General features: G+C 43.7%; 29 non-coding genes across 29 annotated transcripts; all 29 read left to right on the forward strand.

The window, feature by feature from the left end:
• The first annotated feature begins 92 nt into the window (after window positions 1-92).
• TRNAG-UCC (transfer RNA glycine (anticodon UCC)) lies at window positions 93-164 on the forward strand. Its single transcript has one exon. It is a non-coding gene; the product is annotated as a tRNA-Gly (tRNA).
• Window positions 165-1074: 910 nt separating this feature from the next.
• On the forward strand, window positions 1075-1146 carry TRNAM-CAU (transfer RNA methionine (anticodon CAU)). Its single transcript has one exon. It is a non-coding gene; the product is annotated as a tRNA-Met (tRNA).
• Window positions 1147-1692: 546 nt separating this feature from the next.
• TRNAG-CCC (transfer RNA glycine (anticodon CCC)) lies at window positions 1693-1764 on the forward strand. The gene has a single exon. It is a non-coding gene; the product is annotated as a tRNA-Gly (tRNA).
• Window positions 1765-2668: 904 nt separating this feature from the next.
• TRNAM-CAU (transfer RNA methionine (anticodon CAU)) lies at window positions 2669-2740 on the forward strand. The gene has a single exon. It is a non-coding gene; the product is annotated as a tRNA-Met (tRNA).
• Window positions 2741-3287: 547 nt separating this feature from the next.
• TRNAG-UCC (transfer RNA glycine (anticodon UCC)) lies at window positions 3288-3359 on the forward strand. Its single transcript has one exon. It is a non-coding gene; the product is annotated as a tRNA-Gly (tRNA).
• A 910-nt stretch (window positions 3360-4269) lies between these two features.
• TRNAM-CAU (transfer RNA methionine (anticodon CAU)) lies at window positions 4270-4341 on the forward strand. Its single transcript has one exon. It is a non-coding gene; the product is annotated as a tRNA-Met (tRNA).
• Window positions 4342-4887: 546 nt separating this feature from the next.
• Window positions 4888-4959, forward strand: TRNAG-CCC (transfer RNA glycine (anticodon CCC)). The gene has a single exon. It is a non-coding gene; the product is annotated as a tRNA-Gly (tRNA).
• Window positions 4960-5863: 904 nt separating this feature from the next.
• On the forward strand, window positions 5864-5935 carry TRNAM-CAU (transfer RNA methionine (anticodon CAU)). Its single transcript has one exon. It is a non-coding gene; the product is annotated as a tRNA-Met (tRNA).
• Window positions 5936-6482: 547 nt separating this feature from the next.
• On the forward strand, window positions 6483-6554 carry TRNAG-UCC (transfer RNA glycine (anticodon UCC)). Its single transcript has one exon. It is a non-coding gene; the product is annotated as a tRNA-Gly (tRNA).
• A 910-nt stretch (window positions 6555-7464) lies between these two features.
• Window positions 7465-7536, forward strand: TRNAM-CAU (transfer RNA methionine (anticodon CAU)). Its single transcript has one exon. It is a non-coding gene; the product is annotated as a tRNA-Met (tRNA).
• A 546-nt stretch (window positions 7537-8082) lies between these two features.
• Window positions 8083-8154, forward strand: TRNAG-CCC (transfer RNA glycine (anticodon CCC)). The gene has a single exon. It is a non-coding gene; the product is annotated as a tRNA-Gly (tRNA).
• Window positions 8155-9058: 904 nt separating this feature from the next.
• TRNAM-CAU (transfer RNA methionine (anticodon CAU)) lies at window positions 9059-9130 on the forward strand. The gene has a single exon. It is a non-coding gene; the product is annotated as a tRNA-Met (tRNA).
• A 547-nt stretch (window positions 9131-9677) lies between these two features.
• Window positions 9678-9749, forward strand: TRNAG-UCC (transfer RNA glycine (anticodon UCC)). The gene has a single exon. It is a non-coding gene; the product is annotated as a tRNA-Gly (tRNA).
• A 910-nt stretch (window positions 9750-10659) lies between these two features.
• On the forward strand, window positions 10660-10731 carry TRNAM-CAU (transfer RNA methionine (anticodon CAU)). The gene has a single exon. It is a non-coding gene; the product is annotated as a tRNA-Met (tRNA).
• Window positions 10732-11277: 546 nt separating this feature from the next.
• On the forward strand, window positions 11278-11349 carry TRNAG-CCC (transfer RNA glycine (anticodon CCC)). The gene has a single exon. It is a non-coding gene; the product is annotated as a tRNA-Gly (tRNA).
• A 904-nt stretch (window positions 11350-12253) lies between these two features.
• Window positions 12254-12325, forward strand: TRNAM-CAU (transfer RNA methionine (anticodon CAU)). Its single transcript has one exon. It is a non-coding gene; the product is annotated as a tRNA-Met (tRNA).
• Window positions 12326-12872: 547 nt separating this feature from the next.
• TRNAG-UCC (transfer RNA glycine (anticodon UCC)) lies at window positions 12873-12944 on the forward strand. Its single transcript has one exon. It is a non-coding gene; the product is annotated as a tRNA-Gly (tRNA).
• Window positions 12945-13854: 910 nt separating this feature from the next.
• On the forward strand, window positions 13855-13926 carry TRNAM-CAU (transfer RNA methionine (anticodon CAU)). The gene has a single exon. It is a non-coding gene; the product is annotated as a tRNA-Met (tRNA).
• Window positions 13927-14472: 546 nt separating this feature from the next.
• TRNAG-CCC (transfer RNA glycine (anticodon CCC)) lies at window positions 14473-14544 on the forward strand. The gene has a single exon. It is a non-coding gene; the product is annotated as a tRNA-Gly (tRNA).
• A 904-nt stretch (window positions 14545-15448) lies between these two features.
• Window positions 15449-15520, forward strand: TRNAM-CAU (transfer RNA methionine (anticodon CAU)). The gene has a single exon. It is a non-coding gene; the product is annotated as a tRNA-Met (tRNA).
• A 547-nt stretch (window positions 15521-16067) lies between these two features.
• On the forward strand, window positions 16068-16139 carry TRNAG-UCC (transfer RNA glycine (anticodon UCC)). Its single transcript has one exon. It is a non-coding gene; the product is annotated as a tRNA-Gly (tRNA).
• A 910-nt stretch (window positions 16140-17049) lies between these two features.
• On the forward strand, window positions 17050-17121 carry TRNAM-CAU (transfer RNA methionine (anticodon CAU)). The gene has a single exon. It is a non-coding gene; the product is annotated as a tRNA-Met (tRNA).
• Window positions 17122-17667: 546 nt separating this feature from the next.
• TRNAG-CCC (transfer RNA glycine (anticodon CCC)) lies at window positions 17668-17739 on the forward strand. Its single transcript has one exon. It is a non-coding gene; the product is annotated as a tRNA-Gly (tRNA).
• Window positions 17740-18643: 904 nt separating this feature from the next.
• Window positions 18644-18715, forward strand: TRNAM-CAU (transfer RNA methionine (anticodon CAU)). The gene has a single exon. It is a non-coding gene; the product is annotated as a tRNA-Met (tRNA).
• Window positions 18716-19262: 547 nt separating this feature from the next.
• Window positions 19263-19334, forward strand: TRNAG-UCC (transfer RNA glycine (anticodon UCC)). The gene has a single exon. It is a non-coding gene; the product is annotated as a tRNA-Gly (tRNA).
• Window positions 19335-20244: 910 nt separating this feature from the next.
• Window positions 20245-20316, forward strand: TRNAM-CAU (transfer RNA methionine (anticodon CAU)). The gene has a single exon. It is a non-coding gene; the product is annotated as a tRNA-Met (tRNA).
• Window positions 20317-20862: 546 nt separating this feature from the next.
• TRNAG-CCC (transfer RNA glycine (anticodon CCC)) lies at window positions 20863-20934 on the forward strand. Its single transcript has one exon. It is a non-coding gene; the product is annotated as a tRNA-Gly (tRNA).
• A 904-nt stretch (window positions 20935-21838) lies between these two features.
• Window positions 21839-21910, forward strand: TRNAM-CAU (transfer RNA methionine (anticodon CAU)). Its single transcript has one exon. It is a non-coding gene; the product is annotated as a tRNA-Met (tRNA).
• Window positions 21911-22457: 547 nt separating this feature from the next.
• Window positions 22458-22529, forward strand: TRNAG-UCC (transfer RNA glycine (anticodon UCC)). The gene has a single exon. It is a non-coding gene; the product is annotated as a tRNA-Gly (tRNA).
• The last annotated feature ends 509 nt before the right edge of the window (window positions 22530-23038 follow it).

Here is a 23038-nt window from a genome sequence, read left to right on the forward strand (position 1 = left end):
TATCTAAACCAAATGCACCATTGAAGCTGGTGCAAGATAGTCATTGAACTCAGGATCCTAATGTTAAGAACCGAGAGCGCACAGATCAGAGGGCGTTGGTGGTATAGTGGTGAGCATAGCTGCCTTCCAAGCAGTTGACCCGGGTTCGATTCCCGGCCAACGCAGTACAAATACTTATATATTCTGCAAGCAGGATATATTTTAATGCAACATGTCACAAAATGGAAATATAATGAACAGATTAATCAGCCGTTATATAAAAAATAAACAAATATGTAGGCAAGCATCTCAATCGCCCCTTCTGCTATATTCATTGTCCTAATATATGATAAGTTTCATAAAGCAGAGTCACCACTCACATGTGCTGGTAAAAAATATTTACAGTGGGCAGACAATGAAAGGGCTGAGGCCCGACCACACATTATAACTCCAGCATCTCTATGTTAAAAACCATTTCCTAGGCAATATCTAGCCTCTGAAAACAATATGCAAGATCCATCGATAAATCTGGTGAAAGTCGCCAACATTTTGTGCATACTTGTGCCCTCACCTGAATGTAGCGCCACCTTGTAGACGTCGGAGGTAACTGCAGCTCAAAAAATGTTTCATCAGAGGGCAAGTTTAGAGGAATCCAAAAGGCAGATGTCCATGGAAAGAGCCCCCGACTGCAGCAGGAAGGTTGGATGCTTCAAATTTGCATAGTTTCCAGTCCAACGTCCTCTCATGTACCGAACGCTCCCAAACGCTCAAAAGCCTTACACCGGGCAAGCCCTCACCGGGTAGATCTCTGGCTCCCAGGTAAAGCCAAATCCTGAGCATGCTAGCACTAGGATCACAGAGAGAGAGAGACAGAGAGTGTTGGAGAGCTGCTGTCTTGATAAAGGCCTGAAACGGCTAGTGCGTAAGAGGGTCTGGACTATCAGTTATGACTGATTGTGAGAGGGGAAGATGAAGATTTTCTGCACCCAGCATGCCTTGCGATATAATTAGGCAAATGAGGTGAGAGCCCGACCAATGCCACTTCACTCCGCTGAATGCCTCCTCATCTGCATAAAGAGATCACCTTCATGAACGAGCAGAGTGGCGCAGCGGAAGCGTGCTGGGCCCATAACCCAGAGGTCGATGGATCGAAACCATCCTCTGCTAATTTTGCTTGACTTTCCTTCCAAGGACCAAGCTGTCATTTCCACACTGCCAGAAAGGAAAAGCGCAAGCTTGTGCCAGCTATGTGAGAAAAGACTTCTCAACTATCTGTGTCTGTGTAATACAAGAGTGTTCGTGAAAGGATCAACCCTGTACTTTGAAAGTAAAGACACACAACTATAACCATAAATGACTGGTGGGAGCTTCACACAACTTTCTGGGCATGCTTTGAATTTCATTCTTCCCTTTTTTTTCTGCTCTTATCTATCTCCTGGGCATTTCATGGAATGTTCTCTCTTTCTCTTCCCTGCTTTGCTTCCCATGCTGCCTATATATGCTGATTTCTACTTTTTGTACTGTTGCATTTCATTTCTTCTCTTCTGCACAACTTTGTCCTTGGTTTCAATCCCCAGTTCCTTACCCTCTGCAAAAAACGTTCTACTACTTCTCATGTTGGTATCGAAACCAAATGCACCATTGAAGCTGTTGCAAGATAGTCATTGATTTCGGGAACGTAATATTTAGAACCGAGAGCACACACATCAGAGGGCGTTGGTGGTATAGTGGTGAGCATAGCTGCTTCCCAAGCAGTTGACCCGGGTTCGATTCCCGGCCAACGCAGTGAAAATGCTTATATATTCTGCAAGCAGGACATATTTTAATGCAACATGTCTCAAAATGGAAATTTCATGAACAGATTAATCAGCCATATATAAAAAAATAAACAAATACATAGGCAAACATCTCAATCGCACCTTCTGATACATTCATTGTCCTAATATATGATAAGTTTTATAAAGCAGAGTCACAACTCACATGTGCTGGTAATAAATATGTTACAGTGGGCAAACAATGGAAGGGCTGAGGCCCGACCAGACATTATAACTCCAACATCTCTATGTTAAAAAGCATTTCTAGGCAATATCTAGCCTCTGAAAAAAATATGCAAGATCCACCGATAAATCTGGCAAAAGTCCCTAACATTTTGTGCATACTTGTGCACTTACCAGAATGTAGCGCCACCTTGTAGCTGTCGAAGGTAATTGCTGCTCACAAAATGTTTTATCAGAAGGCAAGTTGAGAGGAATCCTAGAGGCAGATGTCCATGGAAAGAGCCGCTCACTGCAGCAGGAATGTTGGATGCTTCAAATTCGCAGAGTTTCCTGTCCAACGTCCACTCACGTCCCGAACGCTCCCAAACGCTCAAAAGCCTCACACCGGGCAAGCCCTCACCGGGTAGATCTCTGGCTCCCAGGTAAAGCCAAATCCTGAGCATGCTAGTGCTAGGATCACAGAGAGAGAGAGAGAGGGTTCATGACATGCTGTCTTGATAAAGGTCTGAAACGGCTAGTGCCTAAGAGTGTCTGACTTTCAGTTATGACTGATTGTGAGAGGGGAAGATGAAGTTTTTCTGTACCCAGCATGCCTTGCAATATACTTAGGCAAATGAGGTGAGAGCCGTACCAATCCCACGCTACTCTGCTTAATGCTCCCTATCTGCATAAAAAGAACACTTTCACAACAGAGCAGAGTGGCGCAGCGGAAGCGTGCTGGGCCCATAACCCAGAGGTCGATGGATCGAAACCATCCTCTGCTAATTTTGCTTGACTTTCCTTCCAAGGACCAAGCTGTCATTTCCACGCTGCCAGCAAGGAAAAGCACAAGCTTGTGCCAGCTATGTGAGAAAATACTTGTCAAATATCTGTGTCTGCTGAAATACAAGAGAGGGATCATCAAATGATCCACCCTGTACTTTGAAAGTAAAGACACACAATAATAAGCATAAATGACTGGTGGGACCTTCAAACACTTTTATGGGCAGGCTTTGAATTTCATTCTTTCCTTTTTGTTCTGCTCTTATCTATCTCCTGGGCATTTAATTGAATGTTCTGTATTTCTCTTCCCTGTTTTGCTTCCCATGCTGCCTCTATATATTCTTATCTATTATTTGTAATGCAGCTTTCCATTCTTCTCTTCTGCACAGCTTTGTCCTTGGTTTCAATCCCAGTTCCTTACCCTCTGCAAAAAACTTTCTATTGCTTTTCATGTTGGTATCTAAACCAAATGCACCATTGAAGCTGGTGCAAGATAGTCATTGAACTCAGGATCCTAATGTTAAGAACCGAGAGCGCACAGATCAGAGGGCGTTGGTGGTATAGTGGTGAGCATAGCTGCCTTCCAAGCAGTTGACCCGGGTTCGATTCCCGGCCAACGCAGTACAAATACTTATATATTCTGCAAGCAGGATATATTTTAATGCAACATGTCACAAAATGGAAATATAATGAACAGATTAATCAGCCGTTATATAAAAAATAAACAAATATGTAGGCAAGCATCTCAATCGCCCCTTCTGCTATATTCATTGTCCTAATATATGATAAGTTTCATAAAGCAGAGTCACCACTCACATGTGCTGGTAAAAAATATTTACAGTGGGCAGACAATGAAAGGGCTGAGGCCCGACCACACATTATAACTCCAGCATCTCTATGTTAAAAACCATTTCCTAGGCAATATCTAGCCTCTGAAAACAATATGCAAGATCCATCGATAAATCTGGTGAAAGTCGCCAACATTTTGTGCATACTTGTGCCCTCACCTGAATGTAGCGCCACCTTGTAGACGTCGGAGGTAACTGCAGCTCAAAAAATGTTTCATCAGAGGGCAAGTTTAGAGGAATCCAAAAGGCAGATGTCCATGGAAAGAGCCCCCGACTGCAGCAGGAAGGTTGGATGCTTCAAATTTGCATAGTTTCCAGTCCAACGTCCTCTCATGTACCGAACGCTCCCAAACGCTCAAAAGCCTTACACCGGGCAAGCCCTCACCGGGTAGATCTCTGGCTCCCAGGTAAAGCCAAATCCTGAGCATGCTAGCACTAGGATCACAGAGAGAGAGAGACAGAGAGTGTTGGAGAGCTGCTGTCTTGATAAAGGCCTGAAACGGCTAGTGCGTAAGAGGGTCTGGACTATCAGTTATGACTGATTGTGAGAGGGGAAGATGAAGATTTTCTGCACCCAGCATGCCTTGCGATATAATTAGGCAAATGAGGTGAGAGCCCGACCAATGCCACTTCACTCCGCTGAATGCCTCCTCATCTGCATAAAGAGATCACCTTCATGAACGAGCAGAGTGGCGCAGCGGAAGCGTGCTGGGCCCATAACCCAGAGGTCGATGGATCGAAACCATCCTCTGCTAATTTTGCTTGACTTTCCTTCCAAGGACCAAGCTGTCATTTCCACACTGCCAGAAAGGAAAAGCGCAAGCTTGTGCCAGCTATGTGAGAAAAGACTTCTCAACTATCTGTGTCTGTGTAATACAAGAGTGTTCGTGAAAGGATCAACCCTGTACTTTGAAAGTAAAGACACACAACTATAACCATAAATGACTGGTGGGAGCTTCACACAACTTTCTGGGCATGCTTTGAATTTCATTCTTCCCTTTTTTTTCTGCTCTTATCTATCTCCTGGGCATTTCATGGAATGTTCTCTCTTTCTCTTCCCTGCTTTGCTTCCCATGCTGCCTATATATGCTGATTTCTACTTTTTGTACTGTTGCATTTCATTTCTTCTCTTCTGCACAACTTTGTCCTTGGTTTCAATCCCCAGTTCCTTACCCTCTGCAAAAAACGTTCTACTACTTCTCATGTTGGTATCGAAACCAAATGCACCATTGAAGCTGTTGCAAGATAGTCATTGATTTCGGGAACGTAATATTTAGAACCGAGAGCACACACATCAGAGGGCGTTGGTGGTATAGTGGTGAGCATAGCTGCTTCCCAAGCAGTTGACCCGGGTTCGATTCCCGGCCAACGCAGTGAAAATGCTTATATATTCTGCAAGCAGGACATATTTTAATGCAACATGTCTCAAAATGGAAATTTCATGAACAGATTAATCAGCCATATATAAAAAAATAAACAAATACATAGGCAAACATCTCAATCGCACCTTCTGATACATTCATTGTCCTAATATATGATAAGTTTTATAAAGCAGAGTCACAACTCACATGTGCTGGTAATAAATATGTTACAGTGGGCAAACAATGGAAGGGCTGAGGCCCGACCAGACATTATAACTCCAACATCTCTATGTTAAAAAGCATTTCTAGGCAATATCTAGCCTCTGAAAAAAATATGCAAGATCCACCGATAAATCTGGCAAAAGTCCCTAACATTTTGTGCATACTTGTGCACTTACCAGAATGTAGCGCCACCTTGTAGCTGTCGAAGGTAATTGCTGCTCACAAAATGTTTTATCAGAAGGCAAGTTGAGAGGAATCCTAGAGGCAGATGTCCATGGAAAGAGCCGCTCACTGCAGCAGGAATGTTGGATGCTTCAAATTCGCAGAGTTTCCTGTCCAACGTCCACTCACGTCCCGAACGCTCCCAAACGCTCAAAAGCCTCACACCGGGCAAGCCCTCACCGGGTAGATCTCTGGCTCCCAGGTAAAGCCAAATCCTGAGCATGCTAGTGCTAGGATCACAGAGAGAGAGAGAGAGGGTTCATGACATGCTGTCTTGATAAAGGTCTGAAACGGCTAGTGCCTAAGAGTGTCTGACTTTCAGTTATGACTGATTGTGAGAGGGGAAGATGAAGTTTTTCTGTACCCAGCATGCCTTGCAATATACTTAGGCAAATGAGGTGAGAGCCGTACCAATCCCACGCTACTCTGCTTAATGCTCCCTATCTGCATAAAAAGAACACTTTCACATCAGAGCAGAGTGGCGCAGCGGAAGCGTGCTGGGCCCATAACCCAGAGGTCGATGGATCGAAACCATCCTCTGCTAATTTTGCTTGACTTTCCTTCCAAGGACCAAGCTGTCATTTCCACGCTGCCAGCAAGGAAAAGCACAAGCTTGTGCCAGCTATGTGAGAAAATACTTGTCAAATATCTGTGTCTGCTGAAATACAAGAGAGGGATCATCAAATGATCCACCCTGTACTTTGAAAGTAAAGACACACAATAATAAGCATAAATGACTGGTGGGACCTTCAAACACTTTTATGGGCAGGCTTTGAATTTCATTCTTTCCTTTTTGTTCTGCTCTTATCTATCTCCTGGGCATTTAATTGAATGTTCTGTATTTCTCTTCCCTGTTTTGCTTCCCATGCTGCCTCTATATATTCTTATCTATTATTTGTAATGCAGCTTTCCATTCTTCTCTTCTGCACAGCTTTGTCCTTGGTTTCAATCCCAGTTCCTTACCCTCTGCAAAAAACTTTCTATTGCTTTTCATGTTGGTATCTAAACCAAATGCACCATTGAAGCTGGTGCAAGATAGTCATTGAACTCAGGATCCTAATGTTAAGAACCGAGAGCGCACAGATCAGAGGGCGTTGGTGGTATAGTGGTGAGCATAGCTGCCTTCCAAGTAGTTGACCCGGGTTCGATTCCCGGCCAACGCAGTACAAATACTTATATATTCTGCAAGCAGGATATATTTTAATGCAACATGTCACAAAATGGAAATATAATGAACAGATTAATCAGCCGTTATATAAAAAATAAACAAATATGTAGGCAAGCATCTCAATCGCCCCTTCTGCTATATTCATTGTCCTAATATATGATAAGTTTCATAAAGCAGAGTCACCACTCACATGTGCTGGTAAAAAATATTTACAGTGGGCAGACAATGAAAGGGCTGAGGCCCGACCACACATTATAACTCCAGCATCTCTATGTTAAAAACCATTTCCTAGGCAATATCTAGCCTCTGAAAACAATATGCAAGATCCATCGATAAATCTGGTGAAAGTCGCCAACATTTTGTGCATACTTGTGCCCTCACCTGAATGTAGCGCCACCTTGTAGACGTCGGAGGTAACTGCAGCTCAAAAAATGTTTCATCAGAGGGCAAGTTTAGAGGAATCCAAAAGGCAGATGTCCATGGAAAGAGCCCCCGACTGCAGCAGGAAGGTTGGATGCTTCAAATTTGCATAGTTTCCAGTCCAACGTCCTCTCATGTACCGAACGCTCCCAAACGCTCAAAAGCCTTACACCGGGCAAGCCCTCACCGGGTAGATCTCTGGCTCCCAGGTAAAGCCAAATCCTGAGCATGCTAGCACTAGGATCACAGAGAGAGAGAGACAGAGAGTGTTGGAGAGCTGCTGTCTTGATAAAGGCCTGAAACGGCTAGTGCGTAAGAGGGTCTGGACTATCAGTTATGACTGATTGTGAGAGGGGAAGATGAAGATTTTCTGCACCCAGCATGCCTTGCGATATAATTAGGCAAATGAGGTGAGAGCCCGACCAATGCCACTTCACTCCGCTGAATGCCTCCTCATCTGCATAAAGAGATCACCTTCATGAACGAGCAGAGTGGCGCAGCGGAAGCGTGCTGGGCCCATAACCCAGAGGTCGATGGATCGAAACCATCCTCTGCTAATTTTGCTTGACTTTCCTTCCAAGGACCAAGCTGTCATTTCCACACTGCCAGAAAGGAAAAGCGCAAGCTTGTGCCAGCTATGTGAGAAAAGACTTCTCAACTATCTGTGTCTGTGTAATACAAGAGTGTTCGTGAAAGGATCAACCCTGTACTTTGAAAGTAAAGACACACAACTATAACCATAAATGACTGGTGGGAGCTTCACACAACTTTCTGGGCATGCTTTGAATTTCATTCTTCCCTTTTTTTTCTGCTCTTATCTATCTCCTGGGCATTTCATGGAATGTTCTCTCTTTCTCTTCCCTGCTTTGCTTCCCATGCTGCCTATATATGCTGATTTCTACTTTTTGTACTGTTGCATTTCATTTCTTCTCTTCTGCACAACTTTGTCCTTGGTTTCAATCCCCAGTTCCTTACCCTCTGCAAAAAACGTTCTACTACTTCTCATGTTGGTATCGAAACCAAATGCACCATTGAAGCTGTTGCAAGATAGTCATTGATTTCGGGAACGTAATATTTAGAACCGAGAGCACACACATCAGAGGGCGTTGGTGGTATAGTGGTGAGCATAGCTGCTTCCCAAGCAGTTGACCCGGGTTCGATTCCCGGCCAACGCAGTGAAAATGCTTATATATTCTGCAAGCAGGACATATTTTAATGCAACAGGTCTCAAAATGGAAATTTCATGAACAGATTAATCAGCCATATATAAAAAAATAAACAAATACATAGGCAAACATCTCAATCGCACCTTCTGATACATTCATTGTCCTAATATATGATAAGTTTTATAAAGCAGAGTCACAACTCACATGTGCTGGTAATAAATATGTTACAGTGGGCAAACAATGGAAGGGCTGAGGCCCGACCAGACATTATAACTCCAACATCTCTATGTTAAAAAGCATTTCTAGGCAATATCTAGCCTCTGAAAAAAATATGCAAGATCCACCGATAAATCTGGCAAAAGTCCCTAACATTTTGTGCATACTTGTGCACTTACCAGAATGTAGCGCCACCTTGTAGCTGTCGAAGGTAATTGCTGCTCACAAAATGTTTTATCAGAAGGCAAGTTGAGAGGAATCCTAGAGGCAGATGTCCATGGAAAGAGCCGCTCACTGCAGCAGGAATGTTGGATGCTTCAAATTCGCAGAGTTTCCTGTCCAACGTCCACTCACGTCCCGAACGCTCCCAAACGCTCAAAAGCCTCACACCGGGCAAGCCCTCACCGGGTAGATCTCTGGCTCCCAGGTAAAGCCAAATCCTGAGCATGCTAGTGCTAGGATCACAGAGAGAGAGAGAGAGGGTTCATGACATGCTGTCTTGATAAAGGTCTGAAACGGCTAGTGCCTAAGAGTGTCTGACTTTCAGTTATGACTGATTGTGAGAGGGGAAGATGAAGTTTTTCTGTACCCAGCATGCCTTGCAATATACTTAGGCAAATGAGGTGAGAGCCGTACCAATCCCACGCTACTCTGCTTAATGCTCCCTATCTGCATAAAAAGAACACTTTCACAACAGAGCAGAGTGGCGCAGCGGAAGCGTGCTGGGCCCATAACCCAGAGGTCGATGGATCGAAACCATCCTCTGCTAATTTTGCTTGACTTTCCTTCCAAGGACCAAGCTGTCATTTCCACGCTGCCAGCAAGGAAAAGCACAAGCTTGTGCCAGCTATGTGAGAAAATACTTGTCAAATATCTGTGTCTGCTGAAATACAAGAGAGGGATCATCAAATGATCCACCCTGTACTTTGAAAGTAAAGACACACAATAATAAGCATAAATGACTGGTGGGACCTTCAAACACTTTTATGGGCAGGCTTTGAATTTCATTCTTTCCTTTTTGTTCTGCTCTTATCTATCTCCTGGGCATTTAATTGAATGTTCTGTATTTCTCTTCCCTGTTTTGCTTCCCATGCTGCCTCTATATATTCTTATCTATTATTTGTAATGCAGCTTTCCATTCTTCTCTTCTGCACAGCTTTGTCCTTGGTTTCAATCCCAGTTCCTTACCCTCTGCAAAAAACTTTCTATTGCTTTTCATGTTGGTATCTAAACCAAATGCACCATTGAAGCTGGTGCAAGATAGTCATTGAACTCAGGATCCTAATGTTAAGAACCGAGAGCGCACAGATCAGAGGGCGTTGGTGGTATAGTGGTGAGCATAGCTGCCTTCCAAGCAGTTGACCCGGGTTCGATTCCCGGCCAACGCAGTACAAATACTTATATATTCTGCAAGCAGGATATATTTTAATGCAACATGTCACAAAATGGAAATATAATGAACAGATTAATCAGCCGTTATATAAAAAATAAACAAATATGTAGGCAAGCATCTCAATCGCCCCTTCTGCTATATTCATTGTCCTAATATATGATAAGTTTCATAAAGCAGAGTCACCACTCACATGTGCTGGTAAAAAATATTTACAGTGGGCAGACAATGAAAGGGCTGAGGCCCGACCACACATTATAACTCCAGCATCTCTATGTTAAAAACCATTTCCTAGGCAATATCTAGCCTCTGAAAACAATATGCAAGATCCATCGATAAATCTGGTGAAAGTCGCCAACATTTTGTGCATACTTGTGCCCTCACCTGAATGTAGCGCCACCTTGTAGACGTCGGAGGTAACTGCAGCTCAAAAAATGTTTCATCAGAGGGCAAGTTTAGAGGAATCCAAAAGGCAGATGTCCATGGAAAGAGCCCCCGACTGCAGCAGGAAGGTTGGATGCTTCAAATTTGCATAGTTTCCAGTCCAACGTCCTCTCATGTACCGAACGCTCCCAAACGCTCAAAAGCCTTACACCGGGCAAGCCCTCACCGGGTAGATCTCTGGCTCCCAGGTAAAGCCAAATCCTGAGCATGCTAGCACTAGGATCACAGAGAGAGAGAGACAGAGAGTGTTGGAGAGCTGCTGTCTTGATAAAGGCCTGAAACGGCTAGTGCGTAAGAGGGTCTGGACTATCAGTTATGACTGATTGTGAGAGGGGAAGATGAAGATTTTCTGCACCCAGCATGCCTTGCGATATAATTAGGCAAATGAGGTGAGAGCCCGACCAATGCCACTTCACTCCGCTGAATGCCTCCTCATCTGCATAAAGAGATCACCTTCATGAACGAGCAGAGTGGCGCAGCGGAAGCGTGCTGGGCCCATAACCCAGAGGTCGATGGATCGAAACCATCCTCTGCTAATTTTGCTTGACTTTCCTTCCAAGGACCAAGCTGTCATTTCCACACTGCCAGAAAGGAAAAGCGCAAGCTTGTGCCAGCTATGTGAGAAAAGACTTCTCAACTATCTGTGTCTGTGTAATACAAGAGTGTTCGTGAAAGGATCAACCCTGTACTTTGAAAGTAAAGACACACAACTATAACCATAAATGACTGGTGGGAGCTTCACACAACTTTCTGGGCATGCTTTGAATTTCATTCTTCCCTTTTTTTTCTGCTCTTATCTATCTCCTGGGCATTTCATGGAATGTTCTCTCTTTCTCTTCCCTGCTTTGCTTCCCATGCTGCCTATATATGCTGATTTCTACTTTTTGTACTGTTGCATTTCATTTCTTCTCTTCTGCACAACTTTGTCCTTGGTTTCAATCCCCAGTTCCTTACCCTCTGCAAAAAACGTTCTACTACTTCTCATGTTGGTATCGAAACCAAATGCACCATTGAAGCTGTTGCAAGATAGTCATTGATTTCGGGAACGTAATATTTAGAACCGAGAGCACACACATCAGAGGGCGTTGGTGGTATAGTGGTGAGCATAGCTGCTTCCCAAGCAGTTGACCCGGGTTCGATTCCCGGCCAACGCAGTGAAAATGCTTATATATTCTGCAAGCAGGACATATTTTAATGCAACAGGTCTCAAAATGGAAATTTCATGAACAGATTAATCAGCCATATATAAAAAAATAAACAAATACATAGGCAAACATCTCAATCGCACCTTCTGATACATTCATTGTCCTAATATATGATAAGTTTTATAAAGCAGAGTCACAACTCACATGTGCTGGTAATAAATATGTTACAGTGGGCAAACAATGGAAGGGCTGAGGCCCGACCAGACATTATAACTCCAACATCTCTATGTTAAAAAGCATTTCTAGGCAATATCTAGCCTCTGAAAAAAATATGCAAGATCCACCGATAAATCTGGCAAAAGTCCCTAACATTTTGTGCATACTTGTGCACTTACCAGAATGTAGCGCCACCTTGTAGCTGTCGAAGGTAATTGCTGCTCACAAAATGTTTTATCAGAAGGCAAGTTGAGAGGAATCCTAGAGGCAGATGTCCATGGAAAGAGCCGCTCACTGCAGCAGGAATGTTGGATGCTTCAAATTCGCAGAGTTTCCTGTCCAACGTCCACTCACGTCCCGAACGCTCCCAAACGCTCAAAAGCCTCACACCGGGCAAGCCCTCACCGGGTAGATCTCTGGCTCCCAGGTAAAGCCAAATCCTGAGCATGCTAGTGCTAGGATCACAGAGAGAGAGAGAGAGGGTTCATGACATGCTGTCTTGATAAAGGTCTGAAACGGCTAGTGCCTAAGAGTGTCTGACTTTCAGTTATGACTGATTGTGAGAGGGGAAGATGAAGTTTTTCTGTACCCAGCATGCCTTGCAATATACTTAGGCAAATGAGGTGAGAGCCGTACCAATCCCACGCTACTCTGCTTAATGCTCCCTATCTGCATAAAAAGAACACTTTCACAACAGAGCAGAGTGGCGCAGCGGAAGCGTGCTGGGCCCATAACCCAGAGGTCGATGGATCGAAACCATCCTCTGCTAATTTTGCTTGACTTTCCTTCCAAGGACCAAGCTGTCATTTCCACGCTGCCAGCAAGGAAAAGCACAAGCTTGTGCCAGCTATGTGAGAAAATACTTGTCAAATATCTGTGTCTGCTGAAATACAAGAGAGGGATCATCAAATGATCCACCCTGTACTTTGAAAGTAAAGACACACAATAATAAGCATAAATGACTGGTGGGACCTTCAAACACTTTTATGGGCAGGCTTTGAATTTCATTCTTTCCTTTTTGTTCTGCTCTTATCTATCTCCTGGGCATTTAATTGAATGTTCTGTATTTCTCTTCCCTGTTTTGCTTCCCATGCTGCCTCTATATATTCTTATCTATTATTTGTAATGCAGCTTTCCATTCTTCTCTTCTGCACAGCTTTGTCCTTGGTTTCAATCCCAGTTCCTTACCCTCTGCAAAAAACTTTCTATTGCTTTTCATGTTGGTATCTAAACCAAATGCACCATTGAAGCTGGTGCAAGATAGTCATTGAACTCAGGATCCTAATGTTAAGAACCGAGAGCGCACAGATCAGAGGGCGTTGGTGGTATAGTGGTGAGCATAGCTGCCTTCCAAGCAGTTGACCCGGGTTCGATTCCCGGCCAACGCAGTACAAATACTTATATATTCTGCAAGCAGGATATATTTTAATGCAACATGTCACAAAATGGAAATATAATGAACAGATTAATCAGCCGTTATATAAAAAATAAACAAATATGTAGGCAAGCATCTCAATCGCCCCTTCTGCTATATTCATTGTCCTAATATATGATAAGTTTCATAAAGCAGAGTCACCACTCACATGTGCTGGTAAAAAATATTTACAGTGGGCAGACAATGAAAGGGCTGAGGCCCGACCACACATTATAACTCCAGCATCTCTATGTTAAAAACCATTTCCTAGGCAATATCTAGCCTCTGAAAACAATATGCAAGATCCATCGATAAATCTGGTGAAAGTCGCCAACATTTTGTGCATACTTGTGCCCTCACCTGAATGTAGCGCCACCTTGTAGACGTCGGAGGTAACTGCAGCTCAAAAAATGTTTCATCAGAGGGCAAGTTTAGAGGAATCCAAAAGGCAGATGTCCATGGAAAGAGCCCCCGACTGCAGCAGGAAGGTTGGATGCTTCAAATTTGCATAGTTTCCAGTCCAACGTCCTCTCATGTACCGAACGCTCCCAAACGCTCAAAAGCCTTACACCGGGCAAGCCCTCACCGGGTAGATCTCTGGCTCCCAGGTAAAGCCAAATCCTGAGCATGCTAGCACTAGGATCACAGAGAGAGAGAGACAGAGAGTGTTGGAGAGCTGCTGTCTTGATAAAGGCCTGAAACGGCTAGTGCGTAAGAGGGTCTGGACTATCAGTTATGACTGATTGTGAGAGGGGAAGATGAAGATTTTCTGCACCCAGCATGCCTTGCGATATAATTAGGCAAATGAGGTGAGAGCCCGACCAATGCCACTTCACTCCGCTGAATGCCTCCTCATCTGCATAAAGAGATCACCTTCATGAACGAGCAGAGTGGCGCAGCGGAAGCGTGCTGGGCCCATAACCCAGAGGTCGATGGATCGAAACCATCCTCTGCTAATTTTGCTTGACTTTCCTTCCAAGGACCAAGCTGTCATTTCCACACTGCCAGAAAGGAAAAGCGCAAGCTTGTGCCAGCTATGTGAGAAAAGACTTCTCAACTATCTGTGTCTGTGTAATACAAGAGTGTTCGTGAAAGGATCAACCCTGTACTTTGAAAGTAAAGACACACAACTATAACCATAAATGACTGGTGGGAGCTTCACACAACTTTCTGGGCATGCTTTGAATTTCATTCTTCCCTTTTTTTTCTGCTCTTATCTATCTCCTGGGCATTTCATGGAATGTTCTCTCTTTCTCTTCCCTGCTTTGCTTCCCATGCTGCCTATATATGCTGATTTCTACTTTTTGTACTGTTGCATTTCATTTCTTCTCTTCTGCACAACTTTGTCCTTGGTTTCAATCCCCAGTTCCTTACCCTCTGCAAAAAACGTTCTACTACTTCTCATGTTGGTATCGAAACCAAATGCACCATTGAAGCTGTTGCAAGATAGTCATTGATTTCGGGAACGTAATATTTAGAACCGAGAGCACACACATCAGAGGGCGTTGGTGGTATAGTGGTGAGCATAGCTGCTTCCCAAGCAGTTGACCCGGGTTCGATTCCCGGCCAACGCAGTGAAAATGCTTATATATTCTGCAAGCAGGACATATTTTAATGCAACAGGTCTCAAAATGGAAATTTCATGAACAGATTAATCAGCCATATATAAAAAAATAAACAAATACATAGGCAAACATCTCAATCGCACCTTCTGATACATTCATTGTCCTAATATATGATAAGTTTTATAAAGCAGAGTCACAACTCACATGTGCTGGTAATAAATATGTTACAGTGGGCAAACAATGGAAGGGCTGAGGCCCGACCAGACATTATAACTCCAACATCTCTATGTTAAAAAGCATTTCTAGGCAATATCTAGCCTCTGAAAAAAATATGCAAGATCCACCGATAAATCTGGCAAAAGTCCCTAACATTTTGTGCATACTTGTGCACTTACCAGAATGTAGCGCCACCTTGTAGCTGTCGAAGGTAATTGCTGCTCACAAAATGTTTTATCAGAAGGCAAGTTGAGAGGAATCCTAGAGGCAGATGTCCATGGAAAGAGCCGCTCACTGCAGCAGGAATGTTGGATGCTTCAAATTCGCAGAGTTTCCTGTCCAACGTCCACTCACGTCCCGAACGCTCCCAAACGCTCAAAAGCCTCACACCGGGCAAGCCCTCACCGGGTAGATCTCTGGCTCCCAGGTAAAGCCAAATCCTGAGCATGCTAGTGCTAGGATCACAGAGAGAGAGAGAGAGGGTTCATGACATGCTGTCTTGATAAAGGTCTGAAACGGCTAGTGCCTAAGAGTGTCTGACTTTCAGTTATGACTGATTGTGAGAGGGGAAGATGAAGTTTTTCTGTACCCAGCATGCCTTGCAATATACTTAGGCAAATGAGGTGAGAGCCGTACCAATCCCACGCTACTCTGCTTAATGCTCCCTATCTGCATAAAAAGAACACTTTCACAACAGAGCAGAGTGGCGCAGCGGAAGCGTGCTGGGCCCATAACCCAGAGGTCGATGGATCGAAACCATCCTCTGCTAATTTTGCTTGACTTTCCTTCCAAGGACCAAGCTGTCATTTCCACGCTGCCAGCAAGGAAAAGCACAAGCTTGTGCCAGCTATGTGAGAAAATACTTGTCAAATATCTGTGTCTGCTGAAATACAAGAGAGGGATCATCAAATGATCCACCCTGTACTTTGAAAGTAAAGACACACAATAATAAGCATAAATGACTGGTGGGACCTTCAAACACTTTTATGGGCAGGCTTTGAATTTCATTCTTTCCTTTTTGTTCTGCTCTTATCTATCTCCTGGGCATTTAATTGAATGTTCTGTATTTCTCTTCCCTGTTTTGCTTCCCATGCTGCCTCTATATATTCTTATCTATTATTTGTAATGCAGCTTTCCATTCTTCTCTTCTGCACAGCTTTGTCCTTGGTTTCAATCCCAGTTCCTTACCCTCTGCAAAAAACTTTCTATTGCTTTTCATGTTGGTATCTAAACCAAATGCACCATTGAAGCTGGTGCAAGATAGTCATTGAACTCAGGATCCTAATGTTAAGAACCGAGAGCGCACAGATCAGAGGGCGTTGGTGGTATAGTGGTGAGCATAGCTGCCTTCCAAGCAGTTGACCCGGGTTCGATTCCCGGCCAACGCAGTACAAATACTTATATATTCTGCAAGCAGGATATATTTTAATGCAACATGTCACAAAATGGAAATATAATGAACAGATTAATCAGCCGTTATATAAAAAATAAACAAATATGTAGGCAAGCATCTCAATCGCCCCTTCTGCTATATTCATTGTCCTAATATATGATAAGTTTCATAAAGCAGAGTCACCACTCACATGTGCTGGTAAAAAATATTTACAGTGGGCAGACAATGAAAGGGCTGAGGCCCGACCACACATTATAACTCCAGCATCTCTATGTTAAAAACCATTTCCTAGGCAATATCTAGCCTCTGAAAACAATATGCAAGATCCATCGATAAATCTGGTGAAAGTCGCCAACATTTTGTGCATACTTGTGCCCTCACCTGAATGTAGCGCCACCTTGTAGACGTCGGAGGTAACTGCAGCTCAAAAAATGTTTCATCAGAGGGCAAGTTTAGAGGAATCCAAAAGGCAGATGTCCATGGAAAGAGCCCCCGACTGCAGCAGGAAGGTTGGATGCTTCAAATTTGCATAGTTTCCAGTCCAACGTCCTCTCATGTACCGAACGCTCCCAAACGCTCAAAAGCCTTACACCGGGCAAGCCCTCACCGGGTAGATCTCTGGCTCCCAGGTAAAGCCAAATCCTGAGCATGCTAGCACTAGGATCACAGAGAGAGAGAGACAGAGAGTGTTGGAGAGCTGCTGTCTTGATAAAGGCCTGAAACGGCTAGTGCGTAAGAGGGTCTGGACTATCAGTTATGACTGATTGTGAGAGGGGAAGATGAAGATTTTCTGCACCCAGCATGCCTTGCGATATAATTAGGCAAATGAGGTGAGAGCCCGACCAATGCCACTTCACTCCGCTGAATGCCTCCTCATCTGCATAAAGAGATCACCTTCATGAACGAGCAGAGTGGCGCAGCGGAAGCGTGCTGGGCCCATAACCCAGAGGTCGATGGATCGAAACCATCCTCTGCTAATTTTGCTTGACTTTCCTTCCAAGGACCAAGCTGTCATTTCCACACTGCCAGAAAGGAAAAGCGCAAGCTTGTGCCAGCTATGTGAGAAAAGACTTCTCAACTATCTGTGTCTGTGTAATACAAGAGTGTTCGTGAAAGGATCAACCCTGTACTTTGAAAGTAAAGACACACAACTATAACCATAAATGACTGGTGGGAGCTTCACACAACTTTCTGGGCATGCTTTGAATTTCATTCTTCCCTTTTTTTTCTGCTCTTATCTATCTCCTGGGCATTTCATGGAATGTTCTCTCTTTCTCTTCCCTGCTTTGCTTCCCATGCTGCCTATATATGCTGATTTCTACTTTTTGTACTGTTGCATTTCATTTCTTCTCTTCTGCACAACTTTGTCCTTGGTTTCAATCCCCAGTTCCTTACCCTCTGCAAAAAACGTTCTACTACTTCTCATGTTGGTATCGAAACCAAATGCACCATTGAAGCTGTTGCAAGATAGTCATTGATTTCGGGAACGTAATATTTAGAACCGAGAGCACACACATCAGAGGGCGTTGGTGGTATAGTGGTGAGCATAGCTGCTTCCCAAGCAGTTGACCCGGGTTCGATTCCCGGCCAACGCAGTGAAAATGCTTATATATTCTGCAAGCAGGACATATTTTAATGCAACAGGTCTCAAAATGGAAATTTCATGAACAGATTAATCAGCCATATATAAAAAAATAAACAAATACATAGGCAAACATCTCAATCGCACCTTCTGATACATTCATTGTCCTAATATATGATAAGTTTTATAAAGCAGAGTCACAACTCACATGTGCTGGTAATAAATATGTTACAGTGGGCAAACAATGGAAGGGCTGAGGCCCGACCAGACATTATAACTCCAACATCTCTATGTTAAAAAGCATTTCTAGGCAATATCTAGCCTCTGAAAAAAATATGCAAGATCCACCGATAAATCTGGCAAAAGTCCCTAACATTTTGTGCATACTTGTGCACTTACCAGAATGTAGCGCCACCTTGTAGCTGTCGAAGGTAATTGCTGCTCACAAAATGTTTTATCAGAAGGCAAGTTGAGAGGAATCCTAGAGGCAGATGTCCATGGAAAGAGCCGCTCACTGCAGCAGGAATGTTGGATGCTTCAAATTCGCAGAGTTTCCTGTCCAACGTCCACTCACGTCCCGAACGCTCCCAAACGCTCAAAAGCCTCACACCGGGCAAGCCCTCACCGGGTAGATCTCTGGCTCCCAGGTAAAGCCAAATCCTGAGCATGCTAGTGCTAGGATCACAGAGAGAGAGAGAGAGGGTTCATGACATGCTGTCTTGATAAAGGTCTGAAACGGCTAGTGCCTAAGAGTGTCTGACTTTCAGTTATGACTGATTGTGAGAGGGGAAGATGAAGTTTTTCTGTACCCAGCATGCCTTGCAATATACTTAGGCAAATGAGGTGAGAGCCGTACCAATCCCACGCTACTCTGCTTAATGCTCCCTATCTGCATAAAAAGAACACTTTCACAACAGAGCAGAGTGGCGCAGCGGAAGCGTGCTGGGCCCATAACCCAGAGGTCGATGGATCGAAACCATCCTCTGCTAATTTTGCTTGACTTTCCTTCCAAGGACCAAGCTGTCATTTCCACGCTGCCAGCAAGGAAAAGCACAAGCTTGTGCCAGCTATGTGAGAAAATACTTGTCAAATATCTGTGTCTGCTGAAATACAAGAGAGGGATCATCAAATGATCCACCCTGTACTTTGAAAGTAAAGACACACAATAATAAGCATAAATGACTGGTGGGACCTTCAAACACTTTTATGGGCAGGCTTTGAATTTCATTCTTTCCTTTTTGTTCTGCTCTTATCTATCTCCTGGGCATTTAATTGAATGTTCTGTATTTCTCTTCCCTGTTTTGCTTCCCATGCTGCCTCTATATATTCTTATCTATTATTTGTAATGCAGCTTTCCATTCTTCTCTTCTGCACAGCTTTGTCCTTGGTTTCAATCCCAGTTCCTTACCCTCTGCAAAAAACTTTCTATTGCTTTTCATGTTGGTATCTAAACCAAATGCACCATTGAAGCTGGTGCAAGATAGTCATTGAACTCAGGATCCTAATGTTAAGAACCGAGAGCGCACAGATCAGAGGGCGTTGGTGGTATAGTGGTGAGCATAGCTGCCTTCCAAGCAGTTGACCCGGGTTCGATTCCCGGCCAACGCAGTACAAATACTTATATATTCTGCAAGCAGGATATATTTTAATGCAACATGTCACAAAATGGAAATATAATGAACAGATTAATCAGCCGTTATATAAAAAATAAACAAATATGTAGGCAAGCATCTCAATCGCCCCTTCTGCTATATTCATTGTCCTAATATATGATAAGTTTCATAAAGCAGAGTCACCACTCACATGTGCTGGTAAAAAATATTTACAGTGGGCAGACAATGAAAGGGCTGAGGCCCGACCACACATTATAACTCCAGCATCTCTATGTTAAAAACCATTTCCTAGGCAATATCTAGCCTCTGAAAACAATATGCAAGATCCATCGATAAATCTGGTGAAAGTCGCCAACATTTTGTGCATACTTGTGCCCTCACCTGAATGTAGCGCCACCTTGTAGACGTCGGAGGTAACTGCAGCTCAAAAAATGTTTCATCAGAGGGCAAGTTTAGAGGAATCCAAAAGGCAGATGTCCATGGAAAGAGCCCCCGACTGCAGCAGGAAGGTTGGATGCTTCAAATTTGCATAGTTTCCAGTCCAACGTCCTCTCATGTACCGAACGCTCCCAAACGCTCAAAAGCCTTACACCGGGCAAGCCCTCACCGGGTAGATCTCTGGCTCCCAGGTAAAGCCAAATCCTGAGCATGCTAGCACTAGGATCACAGAGAGAGAGAGACAGAGAGTGTTGGAGAGCTGCTGTCTTGATAAAGGCCTGAAACGGCTAGTGCGTAAGAGGGTCTGGACTATCAGTTATGACTGATTGTGAGAGGGGAAGATGAAGATTTTCTGCACCCAGCATGCCTTGCGATATAATTAGGCAAATGAGGTGAGAGCCCGACCAATGCCACTTCACTCCGCTGAATGCCTCCTCATCTGCATAAAGAGATCACCTTCATGAACGAGCAGAGTGGCGCAGCGGAAGCGTGCTGGGCCCATAACCCAGAGGTCGATGGATCGAAACCATCCTCTGCTAATTTTGCTTGACTTTCCTTCCAAGGACGAAGCTGTCATTTCCACACTGCCAGAAAGGAAAAGCGCAAGCTTGTGCCAGCTATGTGAGAAAAGACTTCTCAACTATCTGTGTCTGTGTAATACAAGAGTGTTCGTGAAAGGATCAACCCTGTACTTTGAAAGTAAAGACACACAACTATAACCATAAATGACTGGTGGGAGCTTCACACAACTTTCTGGGCATGCTTTGAATTTCATTCTTCCCTTTTTTTTCTGCTCTTATCTATCTCCTGGGCATTTCATGGAATGTTCTCTCTTTCTCTTCCCTGCTTTGCTTCCCATGCTGCCTATATATGCTGATTTCTACTTTTTGTACTGTTGCATTTCATTTCTTCTCTTCTGCACAACTTTGTCCTTGGTTTCAATCCCCAGTTCCTTACCCTCTGCAAAAAACGTTCTACTACTTCTCATGTTGGTATCGAAACCAAATGCACCATTGAAGCTGTTGCAAGATAGTCATTGATTTCGGGAACGTAATATTTAGAACCGAGAGCACACACATCAGAGGGCGTTGGTGGTATAGTGGTGAGCATAGCTGCTTCCCAAGCAGTTGACCCGGGTTCGATTCCCGGCCAACGCAGTGAAAATGCTTATATATTCTGCAAGCAGGACATATTTTAATGCAACAGGTCTCAAAATGGAAATTTCATGAACAGATTAATCAGCCATATATAAAAAAATAAACAAATACATAGGCAAACATCTCAATCGCACCTTCTGATACATTCATTGTCCTAATATATGATAAGTTTTATAAAGCAGAGTCACAACTCACATGTGCTGGTAATAAATATGTTACAGTGGGCAAACAATGGAAGGGCTGAGGCCCGACCAGACATTATAACTCCAACATCTCTATGTTAAAAAGCATTTCTAGGCAATATCTAGCCTCTGAAAAAAATATGCAAGATCCACCGATAAATCTGGCAAAAGTCCCTAACATTTTGTGCATACTTGTGCACTTACCAGAATGTAGCGCCACCTTGTAGCTGTCGAAGGTAATTGCTGCTCACAAAATGTTTTATCAGAAGGCAAGTTGAGAGGAATCCTAGAGGCAGATGTCCATGGAAAGAGCCGCTCACTGCAGCAGGAATGTTGGATGCTTCAAATTCGCAGAGTTTCCTGTCCAACGTCCACTCACGTCCCGAACGCTCCCAAACGCTCAAAAGCCTCACACCGGGCAAGCCCTCACCGGGTAGATCTCTGGCTCCCAGGTAAAGCCAAATCCTGAGCATGCTAGTGCTAGGATCACAGAGAGAGAGAGAGAGGGTTCATGACATGCTGTCTTGATAAAGGTCTGAAACGGCTAGTGCCTAAGAGTGTCTGACTTTCAGTTATGACTGATTGTGAGAGGGGAAGATGAAGTTTTTCTGTACCCAGCATGCCTTGCAATATACTTAGGCAAATGAGGTGAGAGCCGTACCAATCCCACGCTACTCTGCTTAATGCTCCCTATCTGCATAAAAAGAACACTTTCACAACAGAGCAGAGTGGCGCAGCGGAAGCGTGCTGGGCCCATAACCCAGAGGTCGATGGATCGAAACCATCCTCTGCTAATTTTGCTTGACTTTCCTTCCAAGGACCAAGCTGTCATTTCCACGCTGCCAGCAAGGAAAAGCACAAGCTTGTGCCAGCTATGTGAGAAAATACTTGTCAAATATCTGTGTCTGCTGAAATACAAGAGAGGGATCATCAAATGATCCACCCTGTACTTTGAAAGTAAAGACACACAATAATAAGCATAAATGACTGGTGGGACCTTCAAACACTTTTATGGGCAGGCTTTGAATTTCATTCTTTCCTTTTTGTTCTGCTCTTATCTATCTCCTGGGCATTTAATTGAATGTTCTGTATTTCTCTTCCCTGTTTTGCTTCCCATGCTGCCTCTATATATTCTTATCTATTATTTGTAATGCAGCTTTCCATTCTTCTCTTCTGCACAGCTTTGTCCTTGGTTTCAATCCCAGTTCCTTACCCTCTGCAAAAAACTTTCTATTGCTTTTCATGTTGGTATCTAAACCAAATGCACCATTGAAGCTGGTGCAAGATAGTCATTGAACTCAGGATCCTAATGTTAAGAACCGAGAGCGCACAGATCAGAGGGCGTTGGTGGTATAGTGGTGAGCATAGCTGCCTTCCAAGCAGTTGACCCGGGTTCGATTCCCGGCCAACGCAGTACAAATACTTATATATTCTGCAAGCAGGATATATTTTAATGCAACATGTCACAAAATGGAAATATAATGAACAGATTAATCAGCCGTTATATAAAAAATAAACAAATATGTAGGCAAGCATCTCAATCGCCCCTTCTGCTATATTCATTGTCCTAATATATGATAAGTTTCATAAAGCAGAGTCACCACTCACATGTGCTGGTAAAAAATATTTACAGTGGGCAGACAATGAAAGGGCTGAGGCCCGACCACACATTATAACTCCAGCATCTCTATGTTAAAAACCATTTCCTAGGCAATATCTAGCCTCTGAAAACAATATGCAAGATCCATCGATAAATCTGGTGAAAGTCGCCAACATTTTGTGCATACTTGTGCCCTCACCTGAATGTAGCGCCACCTTGTAGACGTCGGAGGTAACTGCAGCTCAAAAAATGTTTCATCAGAGGGCAAGTTTAGAGGAATCCAAAAGGCAGATGTCCATGGAAAGAGCCCCCGACTGCAGCA

The sequence above is a fragment of the Lissotriton vulgaris genome, unplaced genomic scaffold (genome assembly GCF_964263255.1).
Source record: "Lissotriton vulgaris unplaced genomic scaffold, aLisVul1.2 SCAFFOLD_975, whole genome shotgun sequence".
NCBI lineage: Eukaryota > Metazoa > Chordata > Amphibia > Caudata > Salamandridae > Lissotriton > Lissotriton vulgaris.